General features: G+C 36.3%; 1 protein-coding gene and 1 long non-coding RNA gene across 3 annotated transcripts in view; one reads left to right on the top strand and one right to left on the bottom strand.

Moving 5' to 3' along the window:
* The window catches only part of LOC116469703 (uncharacterized), a 58,995-nt gene that overhangs the window by 26,139 nt on the left and 18,264 nt on the right, over window positions 1-14,592 (top strand). The window lies entirely within an intron of this gene.
* Window positions 1-14,592, bottom strand: part of DPH5 (diphthamide biosynthesis 5) — a 77,110-nt gene that overhangs the window by 61,662 nt on the left and 856 nt on the right. The window lies entirely within an intron of this gene.

Here is a 14,592-nt window from a genome sequence, read left to right as displayed (position 1 = left end):
TGTGGGAATTGAACAATGAGGACTCATGGACACAGGAAGGGGAACATCACACTCCGGGGACTGTTGTGGGGTTGGGGGAGGGGGGAGGGACAGCATTAGGAGATACACCTAATGCTAAATGATGAGTTAATGGGTGCAGGAAATCAACATGGCACATGGATACATATGTAACAAACCTGCACATTGTGTACATGTACCCTAAAACCCTAAAGTATAATAAAAAAAAAATTATGGGAAAAAAAAAAAGTTTCCTATAAAATATTAGAAAGTTCATACATCTCTTAGAAGTCTATTTATGGATCCCAGGTTAAGAACACCTGTACTGGATTAGCCGGGTGTGATAGCACATGCCTGTAGTTTTAGGAGGCTGAGATGGAGGATCACTTGAACCCAGGAGTTCAAGACTGCAGTGAGCTATGAGTATACCACTGCACTCCAGCCTGGGCAACAGAGCAAGACCTTGTCTCTAGAGAAAAACAGAAATTAAACAAAAAATATCTGTTTTGGAAAGAAGTGAGTCACAATAAATATACTAGTAATAAGAGAAACATAGCTAGATTCAATGGTCTAATTTTCTTCATCAGTTTGATTCTCCAGGAAAGTGTAATTTATTTTAGCAAATTAGTAGATCTTTATTTTAAAGAAAATAGTGAACATCATGCTCATTCATTTGACACAAATGTAGTGAATGACTCCAAATCCAGAAGGGAAGATAAAACATGTAAACCAAAAATTACAATATGATGCAGCAGTTGTGACAACAACAATAATCTTTGTGAACTGTGCAGAATAATATGAAAGAAAAGTACCGTGTTGAACACAGAGATCGGGTAAAAAATTACTATAATCAGGTAAGAAAAAAATCCATGCAAGAGATAAGTATGGAGATTCTAACCTAAGGCAGTGGAAGTGGTGAGAAAGGATTAAATCCAAGGGTTACTAAGGAGGAAAATGCCATCGGAGTTTAGTGGTTGATTAAATCAAGATGAAAGTGAGAAAGGAATGAAGAACAGCTCATACATAGGATGATTAGGTGTAGAGATGCCATTAACTGAGATTAGAAATAAGGAGAGAAAGGAGTGAGGTGGGGAGAAAAAAACATTCCATTTTGGACACATGATAAATTATATAGAGATAGAGATTCAGAAATAGATATATAGACACAGATATTATATAGTTATGTAACCTAAGCATATTTTTAGGCAAAAGTGGGTGACAGAGGGAAGGTTATCAGGTATAATTGTGGGGGGGTTAGTTGGATAGGAGACAGGATACCTGTTTCTCTGAAATAAGGGGACAGACTGCATTCTGCAGTTCCAGTAACAGTTCAAGAAACAAATGACTTATTAATCATATATTATTTAAAATAGTATCCACTTGAGTGTTTGTCTGATTTTAAATTGTAGATGTCAGTTACATATTTATCCAAGAGATCCATTTTTTTTCAAAAGCAAATCTGAAAAGCTTATAATTAAAATTGACTATAGCCAGCATGTTGGAATCCAAAGTGTATTTGATAATTTTCTTACAGAAAATGTTTTAGGCCCACCAAGGAACTTAGTCTAGTATAGTTAGAACCTATAATTTCACACTCTTTCAGAGTAAGCATACTAAAAAATAGTTATTTTAATAAAAGTGTGCAAGTGATTAAATCCTAGTCAATTGCAAAATGTGTATTTCTGTGATGGCATGTGTATTTCAAAGCTTTGACAATGTTAAAATGCAACTTGATGCTCTTCCTTAGCATGGTTAAATTCAGCATGCCATCACCCTTTGTGGGAATCTTCATGAGGGTAAGTAGAGCTTAAATAAGTGAAGTTTCCTGATAATGAAATGGCTTTGTTTCTGTGGGTCTTGATTTAGTTTTGTTTATGCAAATCAATGAATAAATATACATCCATGGAGACAATATGTTCAGATTATACATTTATATTTAAAACCTTTCTTTCCAACTTTTTACTTTACAGATTTGTTCAACTTACTTTAAGTCACTAGAATGTAATTAAACACTGCCTTCTCACCTGGAAGAAAATAGGCTGTTCTCACATAGTTGGGCTTTGTTAAATAACAATAGATTTAAATAAAACTTCAATAGACTAGAATATGTTTCTTGAGATATTATGTGGCTTGATTGTGTAATATTAAGATTCAAAACATTGACATTTACAGTTGTAAGGGACCATAGAGGTTATCAGTTTGTGCCCTTTTTCAGATCAAGAAATGACAGTTCAGAGCAGTAGGTTACCCAGAGCCAAGAATAATTGTATAGTGGATTCTATAGGCCAAGCTGTGTTCTAAACAGTCTACATACATTTTATATATTAACTTATTAATTCTTAAATTCACCATTTTACAGAGAAAAAATAAACACTCGGAGGTGAAGTCACCCAAGAACCCATACCTAGTAAGTGATGGCCCTGGGATTTGAACCCATGTATTCTTCCTTTGAGTCACTGCACTTGACTATGCTCCCAGTTTCTACAAAGGGCAGTGTTGAGATCCTGAAACCATTTAACCTTCTGATATGGTTAGGCTTTGTGTCCCCACCCAAATCTCATCTTGAATTGTAATCCTCATAATCCCCACTTATCTAGAGAGAGACCTGGTGGGAGGTGATTGGATCATGGGGGTGGTTTCTCCTATGCTGTTCTTGTGATAGTGAGTGAGTTCTCATGAGATCTGATGGTTTTAAAGCATCTGGTATTTCCCCTGCTCATGCTCTTCTCTCTTCTGACACTATGTGAAGAAGGTCCTTGCTTCCTCTTTGCATTCTGCCGTGATTCTAAGTTTGCTGAGGACTTCCTAGCCATGTGGAACTGTGAGTCAAGTCTCTTTCTTTTATAAATTACGCAGTTTCAGGTATTTCTTTATAGCATATGAGAACAGACTACTACTACTACTACTACTACTCCTTCTCCTCACACACACACACACATGCTAGGTGTAATACACTGATTTTATTGAATTACATTTATTTATGTAAATGCCAGTCTCTTTCACTGGACTGAGATGTTCGATAGATCTTCGATAGCAGGAACCATGTTGTATTCACCTCAGTGAAGAGTTCGTTACTTGGTACATAGTAGGTGCTGCATAATACTTTTGGATAAATAAATGAGCCAATTTATACATGAAGAATTTTTAGGAAGGTGAGTCTAGAGGTAAGGAAACAAGTTAGATGGAGAGTGATCTCTCTTTGGGAGGTAATATAATACAAAATTCAAGCGGTGAAGTGATTTTGTTAAGGGAAAACATTGAACAGATGAGAAAAACATTGCAAAGATTGGAGTTGGTGATTGCTGTGAGTGACAGAGAAATCAAAACAGCTATATGACCAGTTCAGTCTATCACAAAATTTATTAATTTGATTAATATTTTCAAAGTTGGGCTGAAACAAGGTGTCTTGTTTTGTTTGTTCATTTTCTATGCATTGAACAATACCATAAATTTTGTCATGTCCTTCCTTCTGCTTATTTTAGGTTTCATTTGTTCTTCTTTTTCTCATTGCTTCAGGTATATGCTTAAGTCATTAATTTTAGAACTTTCTTCTCTTTTAATATAATTATTAAATGCTATAAATTTCCCCCTAAGATAACTGCTTTAGCTATGGTTAATGAGGTTTTGATGTTTTCATTTTCATTTGGTTCAAAAAAATTTTTTGAGACAGAGTCTCACTCTGATACCCAGGCTGGAGTGCCCTGTTGCAGTCATGGCTCACTGCAGCCTCAACCTTCAAAGGTTCAGGTGATCCTCCCACCTCAGCCTCCTGAGTAGATGAGACTACAGGTGCATGCCACCATGCCTGGCTATTTTCAAAATATATTTTAAATTATTTATGATTTATTCTACAGCCCATGATTATTTATAAGGGTTTTTTTAAGTTTCTAAATATTCAGAATTTTTTTTCAGATATCTTTCTGTTACTAATTTTTAGTTTAATGCAATTTTGGTAAGAGAAATTGTCTATTTGATTTACTTTTAAAAATTCGCTGAGACTTCTTTTGTGACCCAAAATCTGTTTTTTCTTGGTGAATGTTCCATTGGCACTTGAAAAGAATGGATATTCTGTATTGGTTAGAGTGTTCTATATATGTCAGTTAGGCCAAGTTGGTTCATAGTGTTGTTTAGGTCATCTACATGTTTAATGATTGTTTTTCATTTACTAGAGAGGAGTGTTAGAATATCAAACTATAACTGTGGGTTTACATATTTTTCTTTCAAGTTCTGTTAGTTTTAGCTTTATGTATTTTTCAGCTCTGTTATTAGATGCATGTACTTTAAGATTGTTATATTTTCTTGATTAATTGACTTCTTTATCATTGTGAAATGTCTCTCTATATCTACTATATCCCTTGTTCTGAAGTCTATTTTAGCTGATAATAATATAGCTACTCTGCCTTTCTTTTGAGTAATATTTACAAGGTATATCTTTTTCTATTCTTTTCTTTTTAACCAATCTCTGTCTCTATATTTAAGGTGGATTCCTTGTAAACAGCATATAGTTAGATCCTGCTTTTTCAGAAATCCAGTCTGACATACTTTAAAATTATAGTGTCTAGAGCATTTAGAATTAATGTAATTATTGATGCCATTTGTTGTATGTCTACCATCTATTTGTTTTATATTTATCTCATCTGGTCTTTCCCTTTTTTCTCTTTTAAAAAACTTATTAATTGGGTATTTAATTTCTACTATTAGACGATTTTTTTTAGTTGCTGATTTATTTTTAGTACATATCTTTAACTTGTCATAGTCAACATTTAAATTATAATACTCATCCTTTATGCTCTTATTATGTCACACATTTTAAGGCTATATATGTAGTATCAACCTCATAATACATTATTATTTGCTTTAAACAGACATAAATATCTTTTTAAGAAATTAAAAATGAGAAAAATTATTTTTTCTATATGTTCACATATTTACCATTTCTGTTGCTTGTCATTCTTTGCTGTAGGTCCATATTTCTATCTGGTATCATTCTTCTTTGGCTGCAGAACTTCCTTTTACAGTTGGGTGTGTGTGTGTGCGTGCACACACACACGTGTACCCACGCATGTGTGTGTGTGTGTTCGTGCGAACGTGTGTGCTGGTCTGCTGGTGATGAATTCTCTTGAAAGAATTCCTCTGAATAAATCAATGTTTTCCCTATGTATTCGAAAGATATTTTTACTGGGTTAGAATTGTAGGTTGACAGTTTTATTTTGTTCTGTTTCCTTTCAGCACTTTAAAGAGGTCTTTTCATTATCTTCTGGTCTGCATGGCTTCTGATAAGAAATTGGCTGTCAGTTTTCTCTTTGTCCCCCTGAATATAATGTGCCTTTTTTCCTCTGGGCATTTAAGATTTTCTCTTTATCACTGATTTTCAGCAATTTGATTATGATTTGCCTTAGAGTGATTTTTTTTGTTTCTTCTGCTTGGAGTCATTGAGATTCTTGGATATATCTGAAAACTTGCTTTATATATTTTTTTCAGGTTTACTAGCTGTTTACAGTGAAAGTGCAATGCCCATGGCAGATGTCTTAGTCTGTTTGGGCTGCTATAACAAAATGCCATAAACTGGTTGGTTTATAAACAACACAAATGTATTTCTACAGTTCTGAAGGCTGGGAAGTTCACAATCAAAGTGCTAGCAGATTTGGTGTCTGGTGAGGTCTGCTTTCTAATTCATAGATGGTGCCTTCTCACTGTGTCCTTATATAGTGGAAGGCATGAGGCAACTCTCTGGGACCTCTTTTATAAGGACACTAGTTCCATTCATGAGGGCAGAGCCTTCATGATTTAATCTACCTACCAAAGACCCACTTTCTAATACCATAGCATGGATGATGGGATTTCAACATATTAATTTGGGGGAAACATGAACATTCAGATCATAACAGCAGGTAATATTTCATGTGTGGAATCAGAAGTCTTATTTTGTTATTATTGTTAGAAGATGGCTTTTTCACTTATAATTCATAAACTTGTTATTAATAATGTCTTCTAAAATTTTCAGATTTTGTTGTCAATTTGAGAAAACTTCTCTCATTTTTTCTTGACTTAGCCACATACCTTCAGTGCCCGACACTGCAGGACCCATTCATATACCATGACCACCTCTGGACCTGCATGTTTGTGTCATGATTCTAGATGAGTCAGTACTCAGGGTGACAGAAGTATTGCTAGAAGCCAGTCTTGAATTTGCTTGGCTAGTTATAATATAACCATACATAAGACTCTGCAGGCCACATAAGCCTATCCCATTAAATCCAAGCTAAATATATCCCTAACTCAACCTCCATTTAGCTGGATCTTTGTTGTTGTTGTTGTTGTTGTTTTTCTTAGAAATGGGGTCTCACTCTGTCATCCAGACCAGAGTGCAGTAGCTCAATAATAGCTTACTGTAACCCCAAACCCCTCGGTTCAAGCAATCATCCAGTCCCAGCCTCTCAAGTAGCTGGGACTACGGATGTGTACCACTATACCTGGTTAATTTTTTAAATTTTCTTGTAGAGAAGGGGTAACACTATGTTGCCTCGGCTGGTCTCAAACTCCTGGCCTCAAGTAGTCCTCCTGCCTAGGCCTCCCAAAACACTGGGATTACAGGCATGAGCCACCGTGCCCAGCCAGGTGGATATTAACATTCACATAGCCACTCCAACATACCTACCATGAGGAGAAGTAATGGAGAAGACATAATGAAAAGAGATGCTGGTATTAATTGATTGCAGTTAATATATCTCACTTTTACAAATTGTACGAAAGTGTATGATCACTAAATACAATGCTGGTGTTTCTCTGTGGGCCTTGGGAGGGGTTTGTGCAGAGAAGCCCTGTCACTTAATGTTTCATTCACTTTACACTAATTCTGCTCTGACTTTACCATCGGTGTTTTAAAAGCAGGATCATTCTATGTCACATATCAACTCAAAATTTTGGAATTATCCATTCACTAGTATAATCTTGGGCTGTAATAAAAATGGTTGTTCAGCACCGAAAACAGGAATGAGGAAACGTGCTGTTGGTGTGTCTCTTACTTCAGCTATCTGATTCTGACAAAATCCAAGTCAGTACTCAGTTATATACTGTTTCCCCAGCCTAGTGGAAACAAAAAATGAGTTTAGTAGAGATTTGGGTTAAAGGAAAAAAAAAAATCCCTTTTGCAGTTTAGAGGTCTTAATGATTGGGGCCGGGCACGGTGGGTCACGCCGGTAATCCCAGCACTTTGGGAAATCGAGGCAGGCAGATCACAAGGTCAGGAGATCGAGACCATCCTCGCTAACACGGTGAAACCCTGTCTCTACTGAAAGTACAAAAAATAGCCGGGCGTGGTGGCGCATGCCTGTAGTCCCAGTTACTCGAGAGGCTGAGGCAGGAGAATGGCGTGAACCTGGGAGCCGGAGCTGGCAGTGAGTGGAGATCTGTTACTGATCTCCAGTAACAGGGGGACAGAGCAAGACTCCGTCTCAAAAAAAAAAAAAAAAAAAAAAGAAGAAAAAAAAATAGAGGTCTTAATGATTACAAAACAAAAATAAGTTAAGCAAAAATTTTGATTCAAAAGTAGAAAGTGTGTATGTCATTTCACTTTTGTACTTAATAAGTGGCATAGTTCTCACTTGTTTGTTGTTTCATTTGTTCCCTCAGTCTGTCACTTGGAAATAATGAATATGTAAACTTGATTTTCACAACTTGGTTTGCTGCAATATAGCCCCCCAAAGTAATTGGGCTTTTATTAGTTTTTATTGCAAGTATTCCAGTTTTAACAGCTTTGATAGCAACTGTATCTTAATTTTTTCTCCTATGAAAATACTGAGAATCCCTTTTCATAAACAATTGTTTTTTTTAAAGATAACTTTATCAACATGGCAACAGTCTCTAAGTTTCAGATGTGGTGCTGCTTAGTCCCTTATAAAGAATGAATGGGGTTGGGCGTGGTGGCTCACACCTGTAATCCCAGCACTTTGGGAGGCCGAGGCAGGCAGATCACAAGGTCAGGAGTTTCAGACCAGCCTGACCAACATGATGAAATCCCATCTCTACTAAAAATACAAAAATTAGCTGGGTGTGGTGGTGTATGCCTGTAACTCCAGCTACTCAGGAGGCTGAGGCAGGAGAATCACTTGAACCTGGGAGGTGGAGGTTGCAGTGAGCTGAGATCACACCACTGCACTCCAGCCTGGGTGACAGAGCAAGACTCCATTTCAAAAAATAAAATAAATAAATAAATAAATAAATAAATAAATAAATAAAGGACAAATGGAATTCTTTTGCACACTTAATAGCAGCACCTAGACTATAGTCATGTCTGGCTGCTGATAGGAGGTTTAGAATCCTTTTCCTGTTCTGAATGTTCATTCCTGCTTTGAATTGTTGATTAAGAGAACAGATTTATTGACAGACTTCTGCTTTTGATTTCAAGTATCAGTGTTGATTGACTGTCTGCTGTAAGCATAATAGTGATGGATATAAAGCCACTAGTAATACCCTTCAGAATAATAAGATTTAAATACATTAAAAGATACAATGCTGAGGCCGATTTCAGAGAAGGGAGCGAACTCTATGACCTAAAGATTCTAGAACTCAAGCTGGGCTTTAAGGTTGAACAGAATTTGAAGAAGGACGTTCCATGGTGCAAGCAGAATACTCTTACCTAATAAGAGTAAAGGCAAAGAGGTAGGAATGTGCAGGTCTCATTTAATTTTGTTTAATTCAACAACATTTGTCAAAAGCTTATTGTCTTCTGAGTATTTTTCTAATTAAAGATACAAAAATAAATATGGAATAGTCTTTACCCTCTAAGAATTTAATAATCTAGGAAATGGGAAATGACATTGATGCAACTACTACTAGACAGAGGATTTCTATGAATAGAATTTATATCATAACTTTTTATTTAAAGGTTGCCTGAGCAACAAACTTTGGGTCAGAAAGATCTGGGCTTAAAATTTAGCACTGCCTCTTCTTGGCTACGTAACCTTCAGCCCCTTTGAATTTACTTTTATCTGTGTCTATCTTCCACTGTATTTCACAGATGCAACCTGAAGCTCTTCATCAGCAAACTCATTCCCACCAGGTCAGAGAGAATTTCACTGCCAGCTGTACTATCAAATAAATGGAACCTGGGCTACCTTTCCCACCATAGGCTTTGTATCATGTTGCTCCATACCAAGGCTACATTAACCCAGTCCAGATTACTGGGCTCCAGTTCCCGATATCTGTCTACAGTCATTGCCATCCTGCCTCACCAGCTAAATTAACTGGCCCTGACTCTTCTCAAAACCACATCTACACTTACCATTCTTTTCAAAGTAGCTCATTGGACTACTCCAAAATATCAGGGTGCTGTCATTTCAGTTTCCTTCCACCTCTCACTCACAAGGTAACTGTCTCCTTTTGTCCAGGACTCAGGGGATTCCTGGAACTTGGGAATTTCAGGGCTAAAACTGGGAGAATCCCAGGTGAAACAGGATGAGTTAGTCATCCTAACACTAGCCTGCTTTGGTCCTCTAGCCCTTGTTTCTGAAGTGTCGACATATCTGCTGCTTAACCTAATCCAAATTTGGCAGTCTTCTCAATTTTTTGGTGGGGAGGGGTAGGTGAGATGGGGTCTCACTATGTTGCCCAGGCCAGCCTTGAACTCCTGAGTTCAAGTTATCCTCCCACTTCAACCACATGAGTAGCTAGGACTACAGGCCCACACCACTGCACCCAGCTACCTTCTTAATATTTTGAAGGTCAAAAGACATACATATGACAGGTAACTCCCAAAATGTATTAGTTAGTACTGAGTGAGAATGCCAAACCAGTTTAAAACTAAAAGCAATAGCAGGTTGCAAATTAAAACTTCTTGGTGCTCAAAAAAAATTAAGGACTTGAAACAGCAGCCAGATGGTTGGAGTGAAAGGTTTATATGATGTCATAGATAAAGCTGGTAAGTGGGTTTGACCAGGATCCCTTTTCTGTGTGTGTGCACATGTGCAGATGGGCATGCACGTGTGTGTACATGAATATGAGGGAGAAAGTTAAATGCTATGAACAAATTTTGGAAAAATCAGATTGTAGAACTAAGATAGTAACTGGATATAGCAGGTAAGAGCAACTTAACTAGGAAAATGGATTAATTAATAAATTATTCTCAAATTTATTTTTATCATAAATTTAAGTAAGCCCTTGGTTCCTTTTATTACATTTCTATGATAATCTAGTATAAGAGAATACCTGATATAAATCCAAAGCAGATGATTGGTTGTTTCTAACTTAATATATCAATATTCACAGGCAAGTTTGAGATGCATCAAATAATTGTCAGAAATAGGGAAAGAAAGATGAGTAGGCCGGGTGCAGTGGCTCATGCATGTAATCCCAGCACTTTGGGAGGGTGAGATGGGAGGCTAACTTGACCCCAGGAGTTCAATACCAATCTCTACAACATAGTGAGACCTGTCTTTATTAAAAAAAAAAAAAAAAAACAGATAGTAGAAGTATTTATTTAGAACATTTGTGCAATTGATATTTTTAAATTAAAATGTTTTAGAAACTTTTGATATTCTTTTTCTTCACAACTTTATGATAATTGGTCTTGCATTTGATGACTTTAACTAAACATATTAGTAAATAAACATATTACAATATGTTTAAATAAATAAAATAAAATAAACATATTACAACCACTGATTTATTTCCATAACTGATTTTATAAAAAGTTCCCTTAATAGTCAATGAAATGAGTTTCCTAACTTAGAGCGCTTTTTTTCCACTCAGAGCTAATTAGCTATGCTTAAGACTTTCTCACAAGAATTTCTCTACAGAGGAAACAGTACTTTCACTTTGAGGCTCTTCACTAGAATAAAACTATCTATGGGAAGGATCATGTCCCCTCTACCATCCCCATTTTCATATAGGCTGTTAAATGTTCAGGAATCTGTTGGTGTTCACAGAACTGCCTTTTCTAATGCAATGATTTTGAGGCAAGATGATTTGAGGAGACAAAACTACAGTTTTACTAAGTGAATTTGGGCATCTAAATCAGTAACAAAGGGCATATCAGATATTCAAAAAAGTAAATTCTGAATGTATAAATTCAGGGAGTTTCTGTTACCATATTAGTCTGTAGCTGTTAATATACCACAATAGAGACAATTCATACTGAGTATACAGTTACAGATAAATTGATCAAATTCATTCACTCAATAAATATTTATGGGGTACTTTCTATATTTAAGAAACATTTCTAATCACTAGGAATTTTGTCAAAATATTAGCCCTGTAGAGTTTACAAAATAGCTAGTAGAATTTACAAAAATCTCTAGCCTTGTAGAATTTAAATTCTAATAGGGCAGACAGACAAAAAACCCAAAAGTAAATAGTATGTCAGATGGTGATACATGCTATGAAAAATTAAAGCAGCTTAAGAAGGTTAGGGAATGATCCAGAGTGGATGGGGCAGGTATGCTGCTTGAGATATGGTGTCAAGGAAGGCCTCTCTGAAAAGGTGATTTGAGCAGAGACCTGAAGGAATTGAAGGTGTAAGGGAGTGGGCCTTGAAGGTATCTGAGGAAGAGCAGATGAGGGAACAGCAAGTGCCAATATCCTGAGTCAGAATTGCTGGGCATATTCAAGGAATAGCAAGGAGGTTAGTTTGGTAGGAGCAGGATGAGAAGGGAGAGAGTGGCAGGAAATGAGGTCAGAGAGGTGGGGGCAGGGTGGCAGATCTTGTCAGGTTTACAGGTTACCGAGGATATTTTGGGCATTCAATCCCAGGGAGATGCCTTTAGAAGCAGAAAGTTGCATTTTTTTCTTCAATTTTTATTTTAAGTTCTGGGGTACATATACAGGATGTGCAGGTTTGTTACATAGGTAAATATGTGCCACGGTGGTTTCCTGCACAGATCATCCCATTGCCCAGGTATTAAGCCCAGCATACATTAGCTATTTTTCCTGATCCTCTCCCTCCCTCCACTCCCCAACAGGCTCCAATGTGTGCTGTTCCCCTCAATGTTTCCATGTGTTGTCATTGTTCATCTCCCACTTATAAGTGAAAATATGCAGTGTTTGGTTTTCTGTTCCTGCATTAGTTTGCTGAGTATAATGGCTTCCACCTCCATCCATGTCCTGCAAAGGATGTGATCTCGTTCCTTTTTATGGCTGCATAATATTCCATGGTGGATACATGGAATATTAAATTTTCTTTATCTAGTCTATCAGTCACTGATGGGCATTTGGGTTGATTCCATGTCTTTGCTATTGTGAATGGTGCTGCAATAAACGTGTGCATGTATCTTTATAATAAAATGATTTATATTCCTTTAGGTGTATACCCAGTAATGGGATTACTGGGTCTAATGGTATTTCTGCTTCTAGATCTTTGAGGAATTGCCACACTGTCTTCCACGATGGTTGAACTAATTTACGCTCCCACCAACAGTGTAAAAGTATTCCTATTTCTCCACATGCTCGCCAGCATCTGTTGTTTCTTGACTTTTTAATAATCGCCATTCTGACTGGCATGAAATGGTATCTCGTTGTGGTTTTGATTTGCATTTCTCTAATGATCAATGATGTTGAGCTGTTTTTCATATGTTCATTGGCCACATGAATATATTCTTTTGAGAAGTGTCTGTTCATGTCCTTTGCCCACTTTTTAACGGGATTGGGTTTTTTTTGTAAATTTGTTTAAGATGCTTGTAAACTCTGGATATTAGACGTTTGTCAGATAGATAAATTGCAAAAATTTTCTCCCATTCTGTAGGTGAGGGTTGCATTTCTTAATTAAAATGTCCTCAAACCAAATTGTCACAATACTGGCCTTAACCAACCCATTTATGCCCAGTGTTCCATTTTTTGATTGCCACATAACAGTGGAACACAATAAAAACTTTTTCTCTTCAAATTCTTGTTCCTTAAATTTTTCTAGGTAACATATATGAATTTCATGCAAAAATTCAAAAATTGCAACCTCAGGCATAAATGCGTTATGAAGACTAATTGCTACTTTGAATTATTTTTCAAATTTAGATGGATCATCCTATAAGCATATTAATTCAATTTTGGGAAAGACTTGCCTGGTAATATGGCAGAAGCTCTAGTTGTCAAAAAGTCTTAGAACAGCTTGACTATTTCTCAGGTTTTCCATCTTTCACATCTCTAAAATGTTCGGTGCAAGTTTTTAGTGAAGTAGGGCTGATATTTTTGTAAACTTATGGTATATTATTGATAATTTTCAAATAACAGAAAATCTAGTCTATTAGCTACAATAGTTTCATTTACTTCAATTATTTATTCAACAAACATTTACTTTGCATTTATTATATTCCAGAATTGTATTAGGTCCTCAAAATACAAAGATATATAAAGGCTCTTTCCTCAAAACAGATTCGTAAATAAATAATTGCAAGATGATATGGCAAGTGCCTACTATATAGTAGTTGCTCATTAGATACTTGTTTAATGGATGAATGATGGTAGGACCGAGAATGAAATGATTATCTTTGTCTGAGGAAGTGAGGGAAGGGGGAAGGAATCACTTTTGACCATTAGCTTCATGGGAAAAGGGGGAAAGGGCATTATCTTGTTCATTGCAGCATCTAGCATAGAATCCAGCAAATAATCAGTGCCCAGTAAAAATGTATGGAATGAATAAATGGATGAGTGAATGAGTAGATGATTGAGCAATGTCTAAGGGAGGAATAAAATTTGGGAGGCAGGTGCACATTGCTTGTCAGGGGAACAATGTATACAGAAGGCACAGAGATGTGGAAATGTATTATTCCATTCCAGTAATAATTTTGGATTTTCATTTAAAGTACTCTGTCACGTATACACTAGAGACAGAATTGTTGGTACACATGCTTCTTTTTGGTGTATTTCATATGAATCTATATGCATCTAGAAATTTTCTACAACACTCTTGGTATATGTGTGTGTGTGTGTGTGTGTGTATATATATATATTAGCCAGATGAAATATCTATGTTTTTAAAAAGCACAGAAACTTGTGTTGTCACAACTTATTTTAAATAGTATATTTACAAGCAAGAACAAGTCTGAAATCAGAACAGATAACATTGCCCTAATAATACAAAGATTAATTCACAGAGCACATTTAGAGGAAAAAAAAATTATACATTTTGCCACATAGTAAAGTGTATTATCTTGTCCGTTAGTTGTGCAGTTAAACCTTTATCAAGGTATAACAAGCCCTCAAAGTGATTTCAATTGAATGACAAAAGGGATGGAATAAAATTCATTTAAAACTGGTTCACACCAGCTCTCCTGCGTGTACTATTAACTGCTAAGATCAAGTCACAAAACATTATTTTGAGGAGAAAGGGTTTAGTGAACCCTAGAAATTGGGTTTGATTTATGCCAGAAAATCTGCCTTTTCACTGCTTGAGATTTCTATGGAAGAAAGCCACAGTCTTTTACCAAATGGTTTCTAAGGAAACCCCTTATAGCACAGCATTGGAAAACAATTTGGTTGTTAATGAGAAATGGTTCTCACGGTGGGAAAGTGTTGACTGAAAGAAAAGGCTTCTGGAGTTGGCGGTCAGTCTGTAAAAAGTGTTTACCGCTCTACAGTTACGTTTATGAAATTTCTACATAGAGCAAA

The sequence above is a fragment of the Hylobates moloch genome, unplaced genomic scaffold (assembly GCF_009828535.3).
Source record: "Hylobates moloch isolate HMO894 unplaced genomic scaffold, HMol_V3 SCAFFOLD_5, whole genome shotgun sequence".
In the NCBI taxonomy this organism is placed as follows: domain Eukaryota; kingdom Metazoa; phylum Chordata; class Mammalia; order Primates; family Hylobatidae; genus Hylobates; species Hylobates moloch.
This window is presented reverse-complemented; position numbering and strand designations above follow the sequence as displayed.